At 48.9% G+C, this 23,315-nt stretch overlaps 2 non-coding genes across 2 annotated transcripts; both read right to left on the reverse strand.

Annotated features, from left to right (window-relative positions):
- Window positions 1-11,482: 11,482 nt before the first annotated feature.
- Trnae-cuc (transfer RNA glutamic acid (anticodon CUC)) lies at window positions 11,483-11,554 on the reverse strand. Its single transcript has one exon. It is a non-coding gene; the product is annotated as a tRNA-Glu (tRNA).
- Window positions 11,555-17,987: 6,433 nt separating this feature from the next.
- Window positions 17,988-18,059, reverse strand: Trnae-cuc (transfer RNA glutamic acid (anticodon CUC)). The gene has a single exon. It is a non-coding gene; the product is annotated as a tRNA-Glu (tRNA).
- Between the last annotated feature and the right edge of the window lie 5,256 nt (window positions 18,060-23,315).

Genomic DNA, 23,315 nt, shown 5'->3' on the forward strand with positions numbered 1-23,315 from the left:
GGTCGTCCAGCATTACGCCCGGCTTCAACTTCAGCGTAACCAGTCTTGTGGTAGAGTTCTTATCCGCCACGCCATGCACCCGCCACCGGTCGCGGGCGACGTCCGTGACCTTTCCAAACGGCGCGAAGGCAAGACGCACGTCCTCGTCTGGAACGGTGTGCAGCAGCCAATGCACTTTTAAGCGTACATCCTGGTTGGCGGGGTCAATGACGAGGCATCGGCCCTTCTTGACCTGTAGCTCACCAACACTGACGATCTTCTTCACAGCTTCGTTGTCTTTGAAGGTCACGGCCCAAACATGGCTCATACGGTAGGCCCCGAGAGCCACCACTTCCGGCAGGAGCGATAACGGGGCGAGCGCATCGCGGAAATCTTCCACCTGGTATGGACGGGCCCTGATATCACAATGTAAAAAAAACTGTTCACAACAAAACGCCCTGTTGGCAAACTCGGCAAAACAACTTGGTACTCGTTGTCCGCAACGACACTCCTGTTACCGCGGCCGCTCTGGGCCGCTGTAGCCGCTCCTACGGAGCCCGTCATCGTACGTCCGTCACGCTCGGTGGCCGGAAGCAGAATTAGGCCACCAGGGCTTCGCGTCAAGGGCGTGCACGCACACTGTCTACATTGCCAACTTTTTTTTGGTGGCTGCAAAATACGGGTGAGCAGGAAGCGATGACAGCTGCAGACACAAGGCGCCGCAAAATTTCCCCCTTTATACAGGAAAAATTTAAAAGCATAATGTTTCTCAAAAGAAACGCGTACCCTCGGCGGGACTCGAACCCGCAATCCCCGGTTTAGGCGACCGATGCCTTATCCGTTAGGCCTCCAGGGCTTTTTTTTATTATTGCCGAAATAACACGTTACAAGGAATAAAACGTGGCAGCCAGACTTTGGCTACCGCGGGATTAAAATCTTTTCATAAATGGCAACACATCAAATACAGAGATCCAGTCTGGTGGATCGGCAAGAGCGCGATACACATCTTTCACACGCACAACACTTTCAATAAAATGTTCCCGAACAGGGCGTATATTTTTGTCAGCATGCCGATGTTCCATTCTCGTTTTCCACAAGGCGTGGAGTCCCAGGACCATGATTAAATCGTACGGAATATCCTCGGATACGTCTACCGGCAAGAAACGAATGCCATATGGGTCAAGGGGTAATTGTTTCTTTAATGTGCGCTGAAGCACATCCCAGAGAAAGATTGGGTCCCAACAATCTAGAAATGCGTGCTCGATCGTTTCTCGTTTCTTGCATAAGGAGCAGTCAGTAGTCCAGGGTACAAAGATGCCTTTATCTTTAAGCCAGGTTTTAACAGCGAGTGTGTTCGTGTGCAACTGAAAGAAGAAGGTTTTAACTGATGGTTGTATAGGCATTTTCTTTACTCGTTTGAGCAGATCCTGTCCTGGGCCTCCGCTATGTGGGATACGGTATAAGGGCTCTGGGAGCATGTTTTCCACTAGGTCCTTATATAGTTTTTCCTTCCTAACATTAAATAAATACTCTAAAGAAAATCGTGCGTTCAGCAACCTGAACGAGAGAACCACTTCGCGTAGGTAGCCGGTTTCAGAACCGCTAATTATTTCACGTGACGACACTATAAGTTCCGGGAGTAGTCGCCGCAGCCTCATTTGCATGACAGTGCGGAGGAACTGGTGATTTTGATCCCGTAAATACACAAATCGTGACACAACCTGTCTCAAAAACAAATGAACAAGACCAAGCCCTCCTTTCTTAACAGGGCGAAACAAATTCGTTCGGCTAGTCCGCTCCCAAGTGGACGCCCAAATAAAAACAGCAAAAACACGGTGAAGTTTTTGTATGCTAATTCGGGATGCACATAACACATTCATCACATACCAGATTTTCGAAACTAGAAAAATGTTGCAGACAGTGGCCCGTGAAAAAATAGACAATTGCATGCCTTGCCACGCAGTAGACTTTTCTTTCGCGCATTGCGCCTGGTCAGACCAGTACGCTTCTGGCTCACGATAAGATTCAAGTGGCACGCCTAGGTAACGCGTTGGAATTGTCGACCAACGTAACCGAGAGAAATGCTCTGGCGTGACATCCCAGTCGCCATGCCAAAACCCGTAACTCTTATCCCAGTTTATTTGGGCACCGGTACACTCACAAAAGTCACAAGCGATATTAGTGGCTTGTTTGATGCTCTCACTGTCCGAGCAGAATACGGCAACATCATCTGCGTAAGCCAAAATCTTGACGTGTGCTGTCTGCAGCCTGAAACCCGTAATAGCTTCACTGTGGTCAATGGCCAAACAGAGCGGTTCGAGGTAAAGTGCGAACAGCAAAAGTGACAAAGGGCATCCTTGCCTCACTGAGGAGCGAACGTTCACGCTCTCCGTAAGGTCCCCATTGACTATAATACGCGTGGTGCAGTCCGTGTACGCCATTCTTACGCCTTCTAGTATTACATGGCCAACATTTGAGTGTTCGAGAATGCCGAATAAAACCTCGTGCGAGACACGGTCAAAAGCTTTTGCCAGGTCGAGCTGCATCATTGCCACGCGTTCGCCTAAAGCGTCACAACATTCAAGCACACTTCGTGCTACGTGTATGTCTGTCGCAATGCTGCGGCCTTTAATACCACAAGTCTGATGTGGCCCTACCAGCTTTGTAATAACCCCCCGGAGCCTTTTGGCTAATACCTTCATAAGTATTTTATAGTCAACGTTAGTGAGGCTGATCGGACGATAAGAACCCACAGAGAGACGTTTTTCCGGGTCATCACTTTTGGGTATAAAAACAACGTGTGATCTTCTGAAAGACAGCGGAACTCGCTTGCTGTCATAAGCTTCAGCGAAAACATTAAGCAACAAGGGAGCAACCCTACATTTAAAAGCTTTGTAGAAGGCGGCCCCAAGGCCATCTGGCCCGGGCGCTTTGCCCAGCGTCAAGTCGTCGATTGCATCCTCGACTTCCCATAGGGTAATCTGCTGTTCCAAACGTACTTTAACGTCGTCGTCTAGCTTCGGCATAAACAGTAGAAATCTCTCCCGGAACCCTTCCATAATGTTCCTTTGTTGTCCAAGCAGCTCAGAAAAATGATCAGCTATCACGCGCATGATCACCTTCCTATCCGACGTCATATCGTTGCCACTAGCTATTTGACTGATTTCTTTCTGGCACGCATATCTCTTTTCATCAGACAACGCTCGCTTCGTTGGTCTTTCGCCTACCCATAATTTTTCCGCTCTTGTCCGTATTATCGCAGCCTTATACTTCTCGGCGTCAATTTGCTCCAGTTGGCTCTTCACGTCTCTCATTTCCTTCTTAAAAACACCAGGCTGGATGTTTTCCATGCAAGTAAAATATTCAAGCTGCCCGTGAAGCTCTCGTTCACTTTGATTCTGCTTATACTTAAGGACGGTACCTCTTTCGATGGCAGCTATTTTAACTCTTTGCTTAAATTCCTCCCATTCGGCAGCTAGATTTGTTGACTGCACAGCACGTAGCTTGTCCAGTTCATCCGTCACTACTATAACGAAGTTTTCGTCCTGCAGGAGCTTCACATTAAATTTCCAGAGGTTCCAATTTAAACGTTTTTTCGCCTGCCCTCTGCCAAACCCGGCAATAACCAAACAGTGGTCGCTAAAAGAAATTGGTTTCACGTCGTACGTGGTGCACAACGCAACTAGTTCAGCTGAGACATAGATCCTATCCAGCCTTGCATGGCTATCTCGCTGAAAGTGGGTATAGATCGGACGAGTACCATTTGAAAAAACGTTGCCCACGTCATCTAAACCGTGATCATGTACTATCTCCGATAACAACTCGGCGCTCTTATCACGGATACGGCTCTTTTTCGATCGATCTTCAGCTGCACAAACACAGTTGAAGTCGCCTAGGAGTAATAGCACTTTATCACAGTTTAGGTACGTTTGAAACCTCTCAAAAAAAAAATGTGCGATCTCTTTCAACATTCGGTGCATAAGCGCAAACAACACGGTAACTCACACCCGAAAGACTAAAATCTACCACTAAAAGGCGGCCAGATTGGCATGACTCAACCGTTTGTACGCAACTACAAAAGTCGTTACGTATGAAAACGGCACAACCACCAGAACTGCCAACAGCGTGACAAAAATGTACATTGAAATGAGGACGAAAAACGGACACCATTCGGTCGGCTACTTCCGGGTTCTCTATTTTAGTCTCCTGAACTGCGACCAAGTCCAAATCGTTTTCGAGCAGTAAGCGGCTTAATTGGCACTGTCGCCTTCTAGCGCTTAGCCCTCGTACATTCAGGGTTGCTACTCGCAAGGTCGCTTCAGTTAACAAGGCCATGACTGCAAATTAGGTTGCCCTTCCGAATGGTGTCCGTTGCGAAGAACAAACCAGAGATGAAACTTATTGCCATATTTTCCTCACAGGATGACACCGCGAAACTAAGCCCGGCCAGCGGCCGTAAAGCTGTCTCATCAGGAGAGCAGCGCAAGAAAAATGATGCACATTGCACTTCTTGACAATTTTTTTCCCACCCCAACCCCACCCCCCATTTACTCGCTATAAGGAACATCTACGGAGGCGGATTCACCGCCCGCAGTGGTTCGCCCGGAATGTTAGGTCGCGGTCTAAAAGGGGAGCGCCTCACACCTGGCGTTTTTGTCGGCGGCTCGCCGCCTCCACCGTCGTCCCGCTGTTGCTCACTGTCCATCGTCCTCTCATGCGCCCGCTTTCCGGCCATCGAGCTAGCTCCGTCGCGCGAAACATCCATGCACTCCTCCACGGATTCAGTCACGCTCATCGGAGGCTGCACATCTGGTGGCGCATCCCGTCCAGTCGATGCAGAGTCAGCGTGCCTCATAATCAGAACTGGTTTTGGCACGTAAAACCCCAGAAAGAAGAAGAAGATGCAGAGTCAACACCTTTGGCAGGCTCCTGCTGGTCCTTGGAAGGTACGGCGACTTGCTGCTTGTTACGCTCGCCCTCCGACAAGAGGACGGTGTAGACGGCTGTGCCTCACGGGAGTTTGCCTGAGGCGTCGCCTCTTCCAAGTCTGCCTCGTCCATGAGCAGGTCGGCGGTGTCCTCGCTGCCCCCAGGCCCCGTCACGCTGGCGTACGTTCGCTCACACTGGCCGTCTTCGTGACCGAAGCGCCGACAAACACCACATCGCGGGATGCGGCACTCGCGACGGATATGGCCCGTTCCCCGGCAGCGAAGGCAGAGCGGAGCCCTGCCCGGTACAACGACGAGGGCGAGCTCACCGGACACACTTAGCTGGTGTGGCAAGTCGTCAATTTTGACTCCGGCGTTCAGCTTCAGAGTCACAAGCCTCGTTGTAGACCCTTCGTCAGTCAATCCTTCGGCCCGCCAACGCTCCCTGACAATGTCGACGACTTTCCCGAAAGGCATGAGGGCAAGGCGCACGTCCTCGTCAGGCACACTGTGGAGCAACCGGTGTACCTTCATTCGGACGTCCCTGTTGGCCGGGTCGATGACGATACAGCGCTTGCTTTTAACTTGCAGTTCACCGATGCTGACCAGCTTTCTGACCGCTTCAGCGTCCTTGAAGGTGACCGCCCACACATGGCTCATACGGTACGCCCCCAAGGCGACTACCTCGGGGAGCACCGAATGCTGAGTCAGAGCGTCGCGGAAGTCTTCTACTCTGTACGGGCGAGCCTTGACGTCCGCGTGCAAAAACACGGTATTTAAAAAAAACCGACCTGTAGGCAAACTGGGCAGAACAACCTGGTATTCGCTTTCCATTGCCGATAACCTGTTACCGCGGCCGAGCTTGGCCGCTATCGCCGCTCCGTCGGAGCTCATGAAAAAAACACGTCCGTTCGCTAGCGCGGCCGGAAGTCAGGCCACCAGGGCTTCGCGTCAAGGGCGTGCACGCACACTGTCTACATTGCCAACTTTTTTTGGTGGCTGCAAAATACGGGTGAGCAGGAAGCGATGACAGCTGCAGACACAAGGCGCCGCAAAATTTCCCCCTTTATACAGGAAAAATTTAAAAGCATAATGTTTCTCAAAAGAAACGTGTACCCTCGGCGGGACTCGAACCCGCAATCCCCGGTTTAGGCGACCGATGCCTTATCCGTTAGGCCACCAGGGCTTTTTTTTGCCGTCTTCGACACCCAAAATCAAGGGTTACAATATGATAAAACGTGCCAACCACACTTTGGCTAGCACAGTACTAAAATCTTTTCAGTGACACCAGTTCATCGAGTACAGACATCCATTGTGGTGGATCAGGCAGTACTTTGTACGCGTCTCTCACGTAAACAACACTCTCAATGAAGTGTTCTCGCACCGGTATCACAATGATGTCTGCATGTTCAAATTGCATGCGAGTTTTCCACATCGCGTGGAGGCCCAGGACCATAATGAGGTCATACGGTACTTCCTCTGAGGAATCTACTGGCAAGAAGCGTATTCCATACGGGTCCAGAGGTAACTGTTTCTTTAGCGTTCTCTGCAGGACGTCCCAGTGAAAGATCGGGTCCCAGCAATCTAGGAAAACATGTTCTATTGTTTCAGGTTTTTTACATAAAAAGCAGTCGGTTGTCCAGGGGATGAAAATACCCTTGCTCTGAAGCCAGGTCTTAACGGGAAGTGTGTTTGTATGTAATTTGAAAAAGAAAGACTTAGTCGATGGCCGTACTGGCATTTTCTTGACTCTTTTTAAAACGTCCTGTCCGGGGCCTCCACGGTGTGGCGAACGGTACAAAGGTACAGGTAGCATCGTGTCCACAAGATCTCTGTACAATTTGTTTTTTGTAACAGTGGACAGATACTGCTGCGAAAAACGCACATTCAACATCCTATACGCCAGCACCACTTCACGCAGGTACCCAGTCACGGTTCCCGGCATGTTCTGAGCCGACGAAACAACAAATCCCGGGAGAAGTCTACTCAGCCGTACTTGAATTAGCGTTCGAAGAAAGAGATCATTTTGACCCCGCAGAAACACAAAGCGTGACACAATTTGTCGCAAAAACAAGTGAACCAGACCAAGCCCACCTTTCTTGACCGGGAAAAACAAATTTGTTCGACTCGTCCTCTCCCAGGTAGAGGCCCAAATGAAAGTAGCGAAAATGCGGTGAATTTTTTGTACGCTTACCCGCGCAGCACACAACACATTCATAACATACCATATCTTGGAAACTAAAAAAAAGGTTGCAAACAGTGGCTCTAGAAAACATTGACAATGGCTTGCCTCTCCAACCGTCAGCCTTTTCCTTTGCTCTCGAAACTTGGTCGAGCCAGTACGGTTCGGGCTCAAGGTAGCTTCCGAGAGGCACCCCCAGGTACTGTGTAGGTAACCTTGACGAATTCAATAGAGAAAAGGTCTCCGGCGTGTCTTCCCAACTCCCATGCCAGAAGCCATAACTTTTATCCCAGTTTATCTGGGCTCCAGTTGAATCGCAAAACTTTTCGACTATATCAGTTGCCTCTTTAATGCTCGCTTTATCTTTGCAGAAAATCGCGATGTCGTCTGCATACGCCAATATTTTAACATGTGCCGCCTGTAGTCGATAGCCTGCTATGCGTTCGTTGTTTTTAATGGCCAAACAGAGTGGCTTGAGATAAGCAGCAAAAAGAAGGGGCGAAAGCGGGCATCCTTGACGCACCGACGAGAGCACACGAAAGCTATCGGTGAGCTCCCCATTAACAATAATTCGCGTTGAGCAGTCTTTGTAAGCCATCGTGACACCTTCCGTTATCACAGTGCCAACATTTGTATGTTCAAGTATGCCTAGCAGATCCTTGTGCGAGACGAGGTCGAACGCTTTTGCCAAATCGATCTGCATCATCGCGACGTAATCGCCAATCGCATCGCAACACTCTTGCACACTTCGAGCCACGTGTACATTTGTGGTAATACTGCGGCCTTTAATGCCACAAGTCTGGTGAGGCCCTACCAATGTTTTGATGACACTTTGCAGTCGTTTCGCTAAAACTTTCGTGAATATTTTGTAGTCAACGTTGGCTAGAGTTATCGGGCGATATGAGCCTGGCAACAAACGTTTCTTTTCGTCATCACTCTTCGAGATTAGTACGATATGCGATGTTGTGAAAGACAAGGGCAATCTTTTTCGGTCGTACGCTTCGCTAATCACTAGTTGGAGGACATGAACCAGCGCAGACTTAAAAGTTTTATAGAAAGTGGCCCCTAAGCCATCAGGCCCAGGTGCTTTACCGGGGGCCAACTCGTCTATTGCGCACTCTATCTCACTCAGGGTAATGGGATGTTCAAGCCGTGTCTTAACCTCTTCATCTAGCCTAGGCATCAATGAAAGGAATTCCATCTCGTAGCCTTCTTTAGGTTCACGTGGTTGACTCAAGAAGGCTTTGAAGTGATCGGCGATCCCTTGCTTGATGTCGTTTTGGTCGGACGTGATATCGTTGCCTTTAGCTATCTGGCGGATTTCCTTCCGACACGCGTACCTTTTCTCGTCTGAGAGGGCTCGTTTTGTTGGCGCTTCTCCCGCCCACAGCTTCTCAGACCTTGATCGCACAACGGCCGCTTTGTACTTCTCAGAGTCTATCCTTTCGAGTTCGGTTTTTACTTCCTTTATTTCCTTAGTATACACACCAGGCTGGACACTTTCCATGCTGGTGAAAAATTGCAGTTGGTGGCGAAGGTTTGTTTCTGCCTGTTTCAGGTTATGCCGAAGGACACTGCTTCTTTCAATAGCCATAGTTTTAACTTTCTGTTTAAATTCTTCCCATTTAATGGCGAAGCTTTCTAGTTGGACTGAACTCAGGCTTTCTAGTTCCTTCGCAACAGCATCAACGAAACCATCGTCACCCAACAACTGCACGTTCAATTTCCAGAGGTCCCAGTTAAAGGTGTGTTTGATCTGTCTTTTCCCAAAGGTGGCAGTTACCAAGCAGTGATCGCTATAGGCAATGGGTTGCACATCATATTCACTACACAAGGGCACCAATTCGGCTGACACATATAATCTATCTAGCCGAGCGTGGCAATCACGCTGGAAGTGGGTAAACTGCGGGTGAGTACCACTGGCGAAGACACTACCGATATCTTCCAAGTCGTAATCGTGCACCAGCGCATTTAGCAATACAGCACTCTTATCGCGAACGTGTGAACATTTTGCGCGATCGTCAGCAGTGCTTACACAGTTAAAATCGCCCAGCAGTATTACCACCTTCTGACAGTTTACGTACGTTTCAAGACGCTCAAAGAAGGATCGCCGGTCTGTTTCGATATTCGGTGCGTAGACACAAATGACACGGAAATCCTTATCGCAAAAACAAAAATCAGCCACTAAAAGGCGCTCAGTTTCACACGAAAACACTGACTGCACACAAATGCCAAAGTTTCTTCGAATGAATACAGCGCAACCACCTGATCCACCAACAGCGTGAGAAACACACACATCAAAGTGAGTACGAAAATTGGACACCATTCTGTCGGTTAGCTCTTGGCTCTCTATTTTGGTCTCTTGGATTCCCACAAGATGCAAGTCATTATCTAAGAGTAGACGACTTAGCTGACATTGTCGCCTTCTTGCGCTGAGCCCGCGTACATTTAAAGTGGCTACACGTAGCACTCCTTCAATATTGGCCGCCATGACTAAACGGCAGAAGGGTGCCCATCAGTTACCCAAGGACGCGTGTTCATAATGACGCGCCGATAACCGCGTCGAGAGCCACAAAAGCAAACACAACTCGACCTCTCTAAGAAACACTCAAATGCAACTTGAGCCCCCGTTCCTGACACGTATCTAAAAAGGATAGTGCTCAGGATGACGGCCATTGCACTCACCAACCCCCCTACCCGCCTAAGCGGTAGACAGTACAAAATTACGGAGGCGGTTTACCCGCCTGCCGTGGATCGTCCGTAATGTTCGGCCGCAGCTTCAGGGTTGGTCGCCTCATACCTGGCGTTTTCGGCGGTGGCTCGTCTCCCCCATTGCTGTCTTGTAGCGTAGCCAGGCTATTGGCCTGGTCGTGTGGTCGTTTCCCCGCCTGCAAGTTAGCGAGCCCGGTATGGGTGTCCATGCCCTCTGGTTCAGGGGGGGTGGAGGTCGCTCCCGGTTCAGGTAGGCTCTTTTCTTCAGCATTCGTCACAGCTAAACTCTCCTCTGCCTTCTCTTGAGTGGCGACGGCCTCATCGACGTGTTGCCCCTGTTTCTGAAGTCGTGCCTCCATCTTTGCTGCCTCGCCAGCTGCTTCCTTAGCCGTGGACGATGTGCCTTCCATGTCCCCCTCGTCCATGAGTAGGGCGGAGCTGTCGTCGTTGCTCACGGGTCCGGTCACGCTAGCGTAGGTCCGCTCGCACTGACTCTCTTCGTGACCGAAGCGTCGGCACGCACCACACCGCGGAATGCGGCAGTCGCGACGAATATGGCCTGTTCCGCGGCAGCGCAGGCAGAGAGGGGCCCGGCCCGGCACAACCACGAGAGCCAGCTCGCCGGAGACGCTCACCTGATGTGGGAGGTCGTCCAGCATTACGCCCGGCTTCAACTTCAGCGTAACCAGTCTTGTGGTAGAGTTCTTATCCGCCACGCCATGCACCCGCCACCGGTCGCGGGCGACGTCAGTGACCTTTCCGAACGGCGCGAACGGCGCCGCAGCGTTCCCGACGTCCTCGTCGGGAACGGTGTGCAGCAGCCAATGCACTTTCAAGCGTACATCCTGGTTGGCGGGGTCAATGACGAGGCATCGGCCCTTTTTGACCTGCAGCTCACCAACGCTGACTATCTTCTTCACGGCTTCGTCGTCCTTGAAGGTCACGGCCCAAACGTGGCTCATACGGTAGGCCCCGAGAGCCACCACTTCCGGCAGGAGCGATAACGGGGCGAGCGCATCGCGGAAATCTTCCACCCGGTATGGGCGGGCCCTGATATCACAATGTAAAAAAACTGTGTTCACAACAAAACGCCCTGTTGGCAAACTCGGCAAAACAACTTGGTACTCGTTGTCCGCAACGACACTCCTGTTACCGCGGCCGCTCTGGGCCGCTGAAGCCGCTCCTACGGAGCCCGTCATCATGCGTCCGTCACGCTCGGTGGCCGGAAGCAGACACTAGACCATGCCGGAAGGCGGGAAGCACTGATGAACCCCACCCACCTATTCGAAGCAAGCGCGAAAGAAATGAAAAAGAAGTACAGTCGACGACAAAAGCAATTCAAAAGTAATTCCGACACCGGGAATCGAACCCGGCCTCCTGGTGAGAGCCAGGTATCCTAGCCACTAGACCATGCCGAAGGGGGAAGGACTGATGACCCCACCCACCTATTCGAAAGCAAGCGCGAAGAAATGAAAAAAGAAGTACAGTCGACGACAACAGCAATTCAAAAATAATTCCGACACCGGAATCGAACCCGGGCCTCCTGGGTGAGAGCCAGGTATCCTAGCCACTAGACCATGCCGGAAGGCGGAAGGACTGATGACCCCACCCACCTATTCGAAAGCAAGCGCGAAAGAAATGAAAAAGAAGTACAGTCGACGACAACAGCAATTCAAAATAATTCCGACACCGGGAATCGAACCCGGGCCTCCTGGGTGAGAGCCAGGTATCCTAGCCACTAGACCATGCCGGAAGGCGGAAGGACTGATGAACCCCACCCACCTATTCGAAAGCAAGCGCGAAAGAAATGAAAAAGAAGTACAGTCGACGACAAGAGAAACTCAGAAGTAATTCCGACACCGGAATCGACCCCGGGCCTCCTGGGTGAGAGCCAGGTATCCTAGCCACTAGACCATGCCGGAAGGCGGGAAGGACTGGTGAACCCCACCCACCTATTCGAAAGCAAGCGCGAAAGAAATGAAAAAAAAGGTACAGTCGACGACAACAGCAATTCAAAAATAATTCCGATACCGGGAATCGAACCCGGGCCTCCTGGTGAGAGCCAGGTATCCTAGCCACTAGACCATGCCGGAAGGCGGATAGGACTGATGAACCCCACCCACCTATTCGAAAGCAAGCACGAAAGAAATGAAAAAAAAAGTACAGTCGACGACAACAGCAATTCAAAAATAATTCCGACACCGGAATCGAACCCGGGCCTCCTGGGTGAGAGCCAGGTATCCTAGCCACTAGACCATGCCGGAAGGCGGGAAGGACTGATGAACCCCACCCACCTATTCGAAAGCAAGCGCGAAAGAATGAAAAAAAGTACAGTCGACGACAACAGCAATTCAAAAATAATTCCGACACCGGAATCGAACCCGGGCCTCCTGGTGAGAGCCAGGTATCCTAGCCACTAGACCATGCCGGAAGGCGGGAAGGACTGATGAACCCCACCCACCTATTCGAAAGCAAGCGCGAAAGAAATGAAAAAAAGTACAGTCGACGAAACAGCGCCCAACGTGGGGCTCGAACCCACGACCCTGAGATTAAGAGTCTCATGCTCAACCGACTGAGCTAGCCGGTTTTTTTTTTCTTTATTGCCTGTTTACATGATACAGAAGGGAACAAGACAGAGGGTTTCAAAACTTTTTGAAAGCGGTCAACTCATCAACCAGTCCCACCCAATCAGGTGGCTGTGGCTGTGCAGCGGCTAGATCTCTCGCAGTACACTACATGTTCAATAAAATTTTCCCTTACAGTGTGAGGGTCAACATCGGCATGTCTTACTGCCATTCTAGTTTTCCATATACTATGGAGGCTCAGGACCATTATCATGTCGTAAGGAATGTCACCATCATTCTCAACTGGTAAGTAACGGATTCCATGTGGCGTAATCGGCAGTTCCTTTTTAATAGTTCGCTGAAGGATGTCCCAATGAAATATTGGATCCCAGCAATCGATAAATACATGTTCATTGTTTCTGGTTTTTTGCATAATATGCAGTTGACTGTCCACGGTACGAAGATTCCTTTGTCGTGTAGCCACGTTTTACCGGTAAAGTGTTTGTATGTAGCTTGAAAAGAATGATTTTACATGGGGTTTTATCGGCATTCCTTTCACTCGTTTTAAGACGTCTTGTCCAGAACCTCCAGTGTATATGCTTCTGTACAAGGGAACAGGCAACATAACATCCAATAAATCTCTGTACAGGTTTTTCCTTTTCACTGTACTTAAATATTCAAACGAAAAACGCACCTTAAGTATGCGAAAAGCAGCAACAACTTCGTGCCAGTAACCTCTTATACCGCGTAACGCGGTCTTATTTGTACAAACAATGAATTCAGGTAGTGCATTGTGCAGGCGAACTTGTATCACCGTGCGCAAAAATGGGTCACTCTGATCCCTTAAAAACATAAAACGTGACACAATTTGTCTGATAAAGAGGTGCGACAGACCAAGCCCACCTTTCTTCACGGACAAAAACAGATTAGTGCGACTAGTTCTTTCCCAACTCCCTCCCCAAATAAACACTGCAAAAACTCTGTGAATTTTTTGTAGGTTAGCCCGGGACATGAACAACACTTGCAACACATACCATAACTTGGCAACTAAAAATAGATTACAAGTAGTCGCACGTGCAAACATTGACAGATTCCGACCCTGCCATCCCAGTATCTTATCTTTCACCCGCTCTGTTTCTTCTTTCCAATATTGTTCGGTATCATCATAACATTGTAGAGGGGCACCTAAGTACGTTGTTGGCATTGCTGTCCATTGTACGCCAGCGAATAATTCAGGCTTTTTGCTCCACTCGCCATGCCCAACCCTATGGTCTTCTCCCAAATAATCTCACATCCGGCTTCCTTACAAAAGTTACCCGTCAGCCTAACCACCTCTTTGATGCTTTCCTGGTCCTGACAAAAGACAGCAATGTCATCAGCGTATGCGAGTACCTTGACTTCTGTCGCTTCAAGCATAAAACCGCGAACTTTTTGGCTATTAATTAGGCTCAAGCAGAAAGGTTCCAAGTAAACATCAAAAAGTAATGATGAAATTGCACATCCTTGCCGAACACTGGAGAGAAGTTGGATTGGTTCACTTAACTTTTTGTTTATAATGATCCGCGTGCTGCACTCTGAGTAGGCCATTTTAACTCCATTTAATATCACTCTGCCGACATTAACGTATTCTAATAATGAAAAGAGTACTTCATGGGATACATTGTCAAACGCTTTCTCCAAGTCCAGTTGCAGCACTGCAACCCGACAGGAGAGGGCATCGCAGCACTCAAGCACACACCGAGCTACATGCGTATTTGTGGAAATTGTTCGGCCCTTGATGCCACATGTTTGATGTGGTCCCACTAGCTGTGTTACGACACTTTGAAGTCTTTTCGCTAGCACTTTTGTAAATATTTTGTAGTCGCAGTTTGTAAGGCTTATTGGCCTGTATGATTTTACTGACAACAGTTTAACCGGGTCTTCGCACTTAGGGATTAGCACAATATGAGATGTTCGGAAAGATGGTGGCGTTCGCTGTGTTGCATACATTTCCTCGAAAACACAATGCAGTAATTGGCTAAGCTGATGTTTGAAAGCCTTGTAGAAGGCCGCTCCTAAGCCATCTGGCCCGGGAGCTTTTCCTGCACCTAGTCCATCGATGGCATCTTCAATCTCTCGTAATGTAATTGGTAATTCAAGGTTTGCTTTAATGTCTTCTTCTAAACGTGGCATGAGATTAAGGAAGTCTCGCTCAAATCCTTCTTCTAGTTTTTTCTTGCTTCCAAGCAGTTCGCGATAATGAGCTACGAATGCTCGTTCTATCATGGTAGGTTCGGAAGTTTCCTCGTTTTGATATATTATTGCTTCTATTTCTTTTTTTGTTGCGTATCTCTTTTCGTCACTTAACGCCCGTTTAGTGGGCGTTTCCCCATTCCACAATCGTTCCGCCCGCGCTCGTACCATAGCTCCTTTATATCGTTCTTGGTCGATAAGTTCGAGCTTACTTTTTATTTCTTTTATCTGCTTCATGCAAGATCCAGCATTTTCACACTCTGTACACATGAAGAATTCTAGTTGGCTAATTAATTCTTTTTCTTCTTGTTTTTCCTTGCGACGCAATACAGTTGCCCTTTCTATCGCTTTCATTTTAACATTTGTTTTGAGAATTTCCCAGCTTTCAATGCAGTCATTGGTCTGCGCTATCGTTGAGGAACAAATAATTTCTTTTATATCATTCACAAAGCATTCATCATCAAGCAGTTTCGCATTAAATTTCCAAAGATCCCAGTTAAAATTCGTTTCTTTTCGTTTTTCCCCTAAATTAAACATTACTAGACTATGGTCAGAAAATGATACGTGTTTAATTTCGTAACTCTGACACAGTGGCACAAGCTGCAATGCAACGTACGCTCGGTCTAATCGCGCATGACTTTCACCTTGATAGTGTGTATAAACGGATGTTTTCCCCGCCGATAAAATACTACCGACATCTTCCAAATCATAATCGTTTACAAGTACATTTAAAAACTGCGCGCTCGTATCTTTACGTTGTTGTTTTTTTGCGCGATCTTGTGGTCTGCACACACAATTAAAATCTCCCATCAAAATTACGTATCGCTCACACTTCAGGTACTCTTCTAGCTGTTCAAAAAACGCTCTACGTGCACATTCATCATTTGGAGCATACACACACAATACGCGCCACTTAACGGCGGCAAAAGAAAAATCAAGTATAACAAATCGGCCAGTTCCACATATAGTCACTTGTTCTTCTACAATACCAACACTATTACGAGTAAAGAGAGCGCAGCCTCCCGAAGTGCCAACCGCATGACACACGCACACGTTGTACTGCGCTCTAAATGGCTGCACCATGCGGTCCGTCTGTTCCTGGCCTTCCACCTTTGTCTCTTGCACTGCTACTATATCTAAATTATTTTCTTGGAAAAGCCGGCTTACTTGGTATTGGCGTCTCCGGCTTGCCAAACCGCGAACGTTTAAAGTGCCTAGACGAAGGGGCTTCGTAAGGTTAAGTGCCATGGTTAAACCGAAACAGGTGGACCGCATGGAATTTACCTCGATATTTTGTGCTGGTATTCGGTTGACTCGTTGCTGCGATGGGCAACGTCGCGTCCAGCAAGCAGTTCGCCGGTTTACTGCGCTGTGGTTCAGCTGCTAAGTGCCTTGAAGCCATGGTGGGTGCTTTGAAATCCTAACTGGGCAATTCGCTGGGCTATGCGTTGTCCCTCGCTACGAGGGCATAGTTCCCTCCATTTTCCGGTCAGGAGGGACGGTGGGCTTCGGTTTGAAGCTCGGTCGTCGGCCCGTTTGAAGGCCGGCCATCATGACTGTTTTGGTGGGCGGTTCGTCACCGCTGCTTGCACTGGGCTTTACCACTTCGTTGCCTGCTTCGTCGCGCGGTCTCTTGGCAGAAGCACCAGATTCAACTTCCATGACTTGCGCGTCGGCTTGCGCTTCCACGGCCAACACTGCTTCCACTACCTTGCCTTTGTCCTTCTCCTGCGTTTCCCCGGTCAAAGAGACTTCGCTTGTCTGGGGTGTGGTGTTGTCAGGAAAAACACCCTTCCACGCGTTGGTAGGGACGGCCTCGTGATTCGCTTCCTTCACGTCTGTCTGCTTTCGCGCGTCACTAGCGGCTTCCTCGGCGTCGGCTTCATCCATTATGAGCTCAGTCTCCACGTCTTTACTTGCTTTTCCTGTGATGCTTGCGTAGGTGGTCACGCATTCCGCGTCGGTGTGACCGAAGCGCCTACACTGCGAACAGCGAGGCACACGACAGTCACGTCGGATGTGGCCGGTGGTGTTGCAACGGAGGCATAGTGGTGCTCGGTTTGGCACAACAACCAGAGCGAGTTCATTTCCTACCCGCAACTGGTGTGGTAAGTCATCGATAGTGACACCGGAATTGAGTTTCATGGCGACTTGGCGGGTTGTAGATGCTCTGTCTGTAATGCCGCGTACACGCCATTTTTCCTTTGTGACTTCTGTAACTTTTCCATACGGTGCCAAGGCCGCACGCACTAGGTCATCGCTGACGCCATAAAGAAGCCAGTGCAGCTTCAGTCGTAGTCCTTGGTCGTTTGGGTTAACCACAAGGCATCGGCGATTCTTGACTTGTATGTCTCCGATAGACAACATTTTCCTTGTTGCTTCAGCGTTCTTGAAAGTCACGGCCCAAACGTGGTTCATCCGGTACGCCCCCAAAGCGATAACGTCGGGGAGCGCACCAAGCTGTTCCATGGCATCCCGAAAGTCTTCTACGCGGTATGGCCGCATCCGCAAATCCGCATGAAGAAAGATGGTATTCATCACAACCTGACCTGATGGAAGTTGAGGCAGAATAACTTGGTAGTCCTGGTCGACTGAAGCAAAAGACCTGTTACCGCGGCTTGAATGCGCCGCTGAATCCGCTCCTTCGGAGCCCATGTTACCCACGACCGTACACAACGGTGGCCGGAAGTGGAGTCAGCCACTAGACCACGCCGGAACGAAGGAACCCGTCCCGTACGGTTTGATTCCGTCAATGCGAATGCTCTGTAATTGCCTCATAATCTATAATCTAGAGCAATAAAAAGAAGGGAGAGGGTCTCACCGAGATTCGAACTCGGATCGCAGGATTCAAAGTCCAAAGTGCTGATCATTACACCATGAGACCCAAACTAAACATTCCGACGCCGGGAATCGAACCCGGGCCTCCTGGGTGAGAGCCAGGTATCTTAGCCACTAGAACCATGCCGGAACGAAGGAACCCGTCCCGCAAGGTTGATTCCGTCAATGCGAATGCTCTGTAATTGCTCATAATCTATAATCTAGAGCAATAAAACGAAGGGAAAGGTCTCACCGAGATTCGAACTCGGATCGCAGGATTCAAAGTCCAAAGTGCTGATCATTACACCATGAGGCCCACACTAAACATTCCGACGCCGGGAATCGAACCCGGGCCTCCTGTGTGAGAGCCAGGTATCCTAGCCACTAGACCACGCCGGAACGAAGGACTCCATGCCGCAAGGTTGATTCCGTCAATGCGAATGCTCCGTAATTGCTGATAATCTAAATCTAGAGCAAAAAAGAAGGGGAGAGGGCTCACCGAGATTCGAACTTGGATCGCGGGATTAAAAGTCCAAAGTGCTGACCATTACACCATGAGACCCAAACTAAACATTCCGACGCCGGGAATCGAACCCGGGCCTCCTGGGTGAGAGCCAGGTATCCTAGCCACTAGACCATGTCGGAACGAAGGAACCCATGCCGCAAGGTTGATTCCGTCAATGCGAATGCTCGTATTGCTGTATATCTATAATCCAGGCAATAAAAAGAGAGGAGAGTGTCAGATAGTTTTGAAACTCGGATCGGTGGATTCAAAGTCGAAACTGCTGACCATTACACCATGAGACCCAAACTGAACATTCCGACTCCGGGAATCGAACCCGGGCCTCCTGGGTGAGAGCAGGTATCCTAGCCACTAGACCACGCCGGAACGAAGAACCCCGTTCCGCAAGGTTTATTCCGTCAATGCGAATGCTCCGTATTGCTGATAATCATAATCCAGAGCAATAAAAGGAGAGGTTCACCGAGTTTTGAACTCGGATCGTTGGATTCAAAGTCCAAACTGCTGACCATTACACCATGAGACCCAAACTAAACCTTCCGACGCCGGGAATCGAATCGGGCCTCCTGGTGAGAGCCAGGTATCCTAGCCACTAGACCACGCCGGAACGACGAAACCCGTGCCGCAAGGATGGTTCCGTCAATGAAATGCTCTGTAATTGCTGATAATCTATAATCTAGAGCAATAAAAAAGAGGGAGAGGTCTCACCGCGATTTGAACTCGGATCGTTGGATTCAAAGTCCAAACGCTGACCATTACACCATGAGACCAACTAAACCTTCCGACGCCGGTGAATCGAACCCGGGCCTGCTGGGTGAGAGCGAGGGTATCCTAGCCACTAGACCACGCCGGTTTTTTTTTTCTTTATTGCCTTTTGCAAAATAAATACAGAATTTCGACACTTCACAATTGGTAAAAGTGCCCACCAGTCTTTGGTGTGCACGAGATTTTAAAACCGCCTAAGGTTCACAAGCTCGTTTAACACACTAATCCATTCTGGCTTTTCGTTTTGCGCATCGAACACTTCTTTTATGTAACAGACACTTTCAATAAAATATTCACGAGTACTTCGAACATTTATGTCAGCGTGTCTAACAGCCATTCGGGTGCGCCACAGGCTGTGCAACCCTAATAGCATAAACATGTCGTATGGCACTCCTCCTTCATTTTCCGTCGGGAGGAAAACGGATGCCATAGGGTGTTATGGGCAAGTCTTTCTTTATAGTTCGCTGCATGACGTCCCAGTGGAAACGGCGTCCCAGCAGTCTATGAATACGTGTTCAATTGTCTCTTCCTTGTGGCATAGTAAACAATCCACAGACCAGGGGATAAAAATACCTCTTTCCTGAAGCCACGGTTTTACAGGTAGTGTATTGGAATGCAGCTGAAAAAAGAAAGACTTTGCCGATGGCCTGACAGGCATACGTTTTACCCTTTTTAGGACGTTTCTTTCACTACCCACACTGAACATCGATCTATACAGCGGCACTGGCAATACCACGTCAATTAGATCTTTATAGAGACGTTTTTTGGGAACGTGGCTGAGGTACTCCATTGAGAAGCGCACCTTCAGAAACCGGAATGCCCATATCACTTCTTTCAAATATCCACTCATAGGGCCACTGTTAACACTGCTAGATACAATGAATTCAGGAAGGGCCGTACCTAGTCTCAGTTGCATCACTCCTAACCAGGAAAGGGTCTTTTTGGTCTCTTAAAAAGGCAAAACGACACACTATCTGCTTCAAGAACAGATGCGCCAGTCCAAGCCCCCCTGTTTTGACAGATCGAAATAAGGTTTGTTCGACTCGTTCGCTCCCAATTGGATCCCCATACGTACACTGCCAGCACCCGATGCAAACGTTGCACGTGAACTCTAGTCATACACAATGCTTGCAATACATAGCACACTTTGGCAACGGCAAACAGGTTGCAGACCGTCGCGCGGGCAAACATCGAAAGACAACGACCACCCCATTTAACTGCTTTTTCTTGCACCTTCATTGTTTCATTTTCCCAGAATTGCCCCGCCTCTTTATAGTGCTCAAGCGGCACCCCGAGATACTTTGTCGGCGCAACGGTCCACTTCACATTCAAAAAGATGGGTGGGGTGCTTTGCCATGTTCCATGCCACACCCCTAAACACTTATCAAAGTTTATCACGCTACCAGTCATTTTACAAAAGATAAAGCGTCCTTTACCGCGGTCGCGACACTTTCTTTATCGCTACAAACACAAGCAATATCATCCGCGTATGTAAGCAGCTTTACTTCCGTTGACTGTAAACGAAAACCTACAATACTGTTGTTATAAAGAATCTTTCTGCAGAATGGCTCGAGGTACAACGCAAATAGTAGAGGACTTAAAGGGCATCCCTGGCGCACACTTGAGCGTACGTGAAAGCTCTCGCCTACTTCCTTATTTATTATAAGGTTAGCGGTACAATTAGCATAGCACATCTTTACTCCATCGAAGAGCACCGAGCCAACATTTACATACTGAAGAACTGAAAAAAGAACGTTATGTGATACACGATCAAACGCCTTTTGCAGATCAAGTTGAAGCAATGCTACATGTTCACCCCACGCATCACAGCATTCCAGAATGGTTCTAGCAATGTGAATATTTGTGTAGATTGATCTTCCTTTGATTCCGCACGTCTGATGCGGTCCTACAATTCGTGTTATAACTCGCTGTAACCTCTTTGCCAAGATCTTAGTAAAGATTTTATAATCAACGTTAGTCAGCGCTATTGGGCGGTAAGACCCAACTGACAGCAATTTTTCTGAGTCTTCCGTCTTGGGAATGAGTACTATATGCGACCGCCCAAATGACGGGGGTGCATATTTTCGCCTATACGCCTCACTAAATACCAAAAATAAAATGAGGCTCACATCTTTTCTGAAGGCCTTATAGAAAGCCGCTCCCAACCCATCAGGTCCAGGAGACTTCCCCCGAGCTAAATCCTCAATGGCATCTTCAACTTCTTTTTGGCTGATCGGTTCTTCCAGATATTCACGGTCTACGTCATCTAGTTTTGCCATGTTGGCCAGGAACTCGCGTTCGAATTCTTCCGGGACATCGTTACTTCTTCGAAATAGTTCGCTATAGTGCTCGAGGAACGCTCTGTGTATTTTAGCTTGTTCGTCGGTGACTTCATTCTTATAACTTATTTTCCGAATTACGTTTTGCCTTGCGTGAGCCTTTTCGTCTGCAAAGGCTCGCTTCGTGGGCGTTTCGCCGAGCCATAGCTTGTCCGCCCTTGCTCGGATCACCGCTCCTCTGTACTTATCTTCGTCGATAAGCTCCAGTTGACTCTTAAGTTCATTGATCTGCTTTGCGAACGTACCAGGTTTATCGGCCTCTACTCGGTACATAAAGTCCAGTTCTTGCTGTATTTCTTTCTCCTTTTTTCTTTCTTCGTACTTCATCACACTAGCTTTTTCTATTGCACAAATCTTTATTTCTTCTTTAAAAAGCTCCCACAACTCTATCACGTCATCATGCCTTGCCAATAGCTGTCCGAACTTTTCCTTTACGCACTCAACGAACGATTCATTATGTAGCAGCTTGTCATTAAATAGCCACATCTTCCAATTAAAGCGTGAAGCCTCTTTGCGCGTCCCAAATGTGACTAACACCAAACAATGGTCACTGAATGACACATGTTTAACGATATAACTGTGGCATGCTGGTACTAACTGCAATGAAACATATATCCTATCCAGTCTCGCGTGGCTAGCACGCTGATAGTGTGTAAAAACTGGCCGGGTACCATTAGACAACACCTGTCCTATATCTTCTAAATTATGCTCTTGTACCATTGCGATCAAGCGCGAGGCACTCTTTTCCTTAACTGGAACATTTTTGACACGATCAGCCACTGAGCAAACACAATTAAAATCTCCAAGCATAATTATTTGTCTCTCGCACATCAAGTACTGCTTCAGCCGTTCAAAAAACACGTCTCGTTCATTTTCGGCATTAGGGGCATATACGCAGATTATTCGCCAACCAGAATCTGACATTGAAAAATCGGCTATAACAAATCTACCACTCTGGCACACGAACACATTCTCAACAACTATTCCTAAACTGTTTCTAATGAAAATAGCACATCCACCTGATGTGCCGAATGCGTGGGCAACACAAACATCGTACCTAGCTCGGAAAGGCAGCACCATGCGGTCAGTTTGTTCCTCGCTATCTATTTTTGTTTCTTGCACTGCAACTACGTCTAAGTCGTTCTCCAAGAAAAGGCGACTCAGCTGGTACTGCTTCTTTCTAGCATTTAAACCTCGGACATTGATAGTCGCAATGCGTAGTGCTGTGCTCGAATTTATCGCCATAGATTAAAATATGTACGCCATGGTGCATACCTCTCGAGCAAAGGCACAACAAAACATCCGCGGCTCATTAGCGACAAGCCAACCTGTTCCCGACGTCTGCGCTCCTCGAGCTTCGGCTTGGGTCGCGCTGCCGATGGCTCCACTCACTACCCTTTTTTGATCGTTCATGAGCATCGTCATAGTCCCAAAGAAGCCGCTGGGCGCCAGAGCTCGCGGCTACGTTGGCGGTTTCAGCACCGCTTTTCTGTCTGGTGGAATGTTGGGCTTTGGCTTCAATGATGAACGCCGAGTCACCACCGTTTTCGTTGGCGGTTCCCCAGCGCCAGCGACGTCTTGTCCGTCCGAGTCGTCATGTTGCAGCTTCGCGTCCTCGTTTGCTGACTGCGTCTCTGCTGTCTTCCTCCGTGACGTCCATGCTACTCGTGAACTGACTAGCTGGCTCTGTTGAAGGTTCGCCCTCTTCAGTGCCTACACTGATTTTTGCAGGCACGTCCCTTACGTCGGTCTCTTCTACAGTGCACCGGTCTCCTTGCTTTCCATTATCTTGTGGATACAAGGGCGTGTCTATGGGTCGTATCTCCTTTTGGTTCCACTTGTCGCGACGTTCCTGCAGCTTCTTCCGCGTCAGCTTCGTCCATGACGAGCTCTGTGACGTCCGTTTTTCCCATTGGGCTTGTTACGCTTGCGTATGTCTTCACACACGAGCTCTCGTCGTGGCCAAAACGGCGGCACCGTGCGCAGCGAGGGACACGGCAGTCTCGCCGTATATGCCCCGTGGTGTGACACCGCAAACACACTGGTGCTCTTCCCGGAGCAATTAGCAGCGCCAATTCCCCACCGACACGAAGCTGGTGTGGGAGGTCATCGACCTTGACGCCTGCATGAAGCTTGATGCTCACCGTCCGCGTGGTCGTGGTTTTCTCCTGGATGCCATACACTCGCCACTTTCTTTCGCGACGTCCGTTACAGTGCCGAACATTGCAAGTGCAGCGCGTACATCTTCATCGGGAACGTTGAACAACAGCCAATGCA

The sequence above is a fragment of the Dermacentor silvarum genome, chromosome 1 (assembly GCF_013339745.2).
Source record: "Dermacentor silvarum isolate Dsil-2018 chromosome 1, BIME_Dsil_1.4, whole genome shotgun sequence".
NCBI lineage: Eukaryota > Metazoa > Arthropoda > Arachnida > Ixodida > Ixodidae > Dermacentor > Dermacentor silvarum.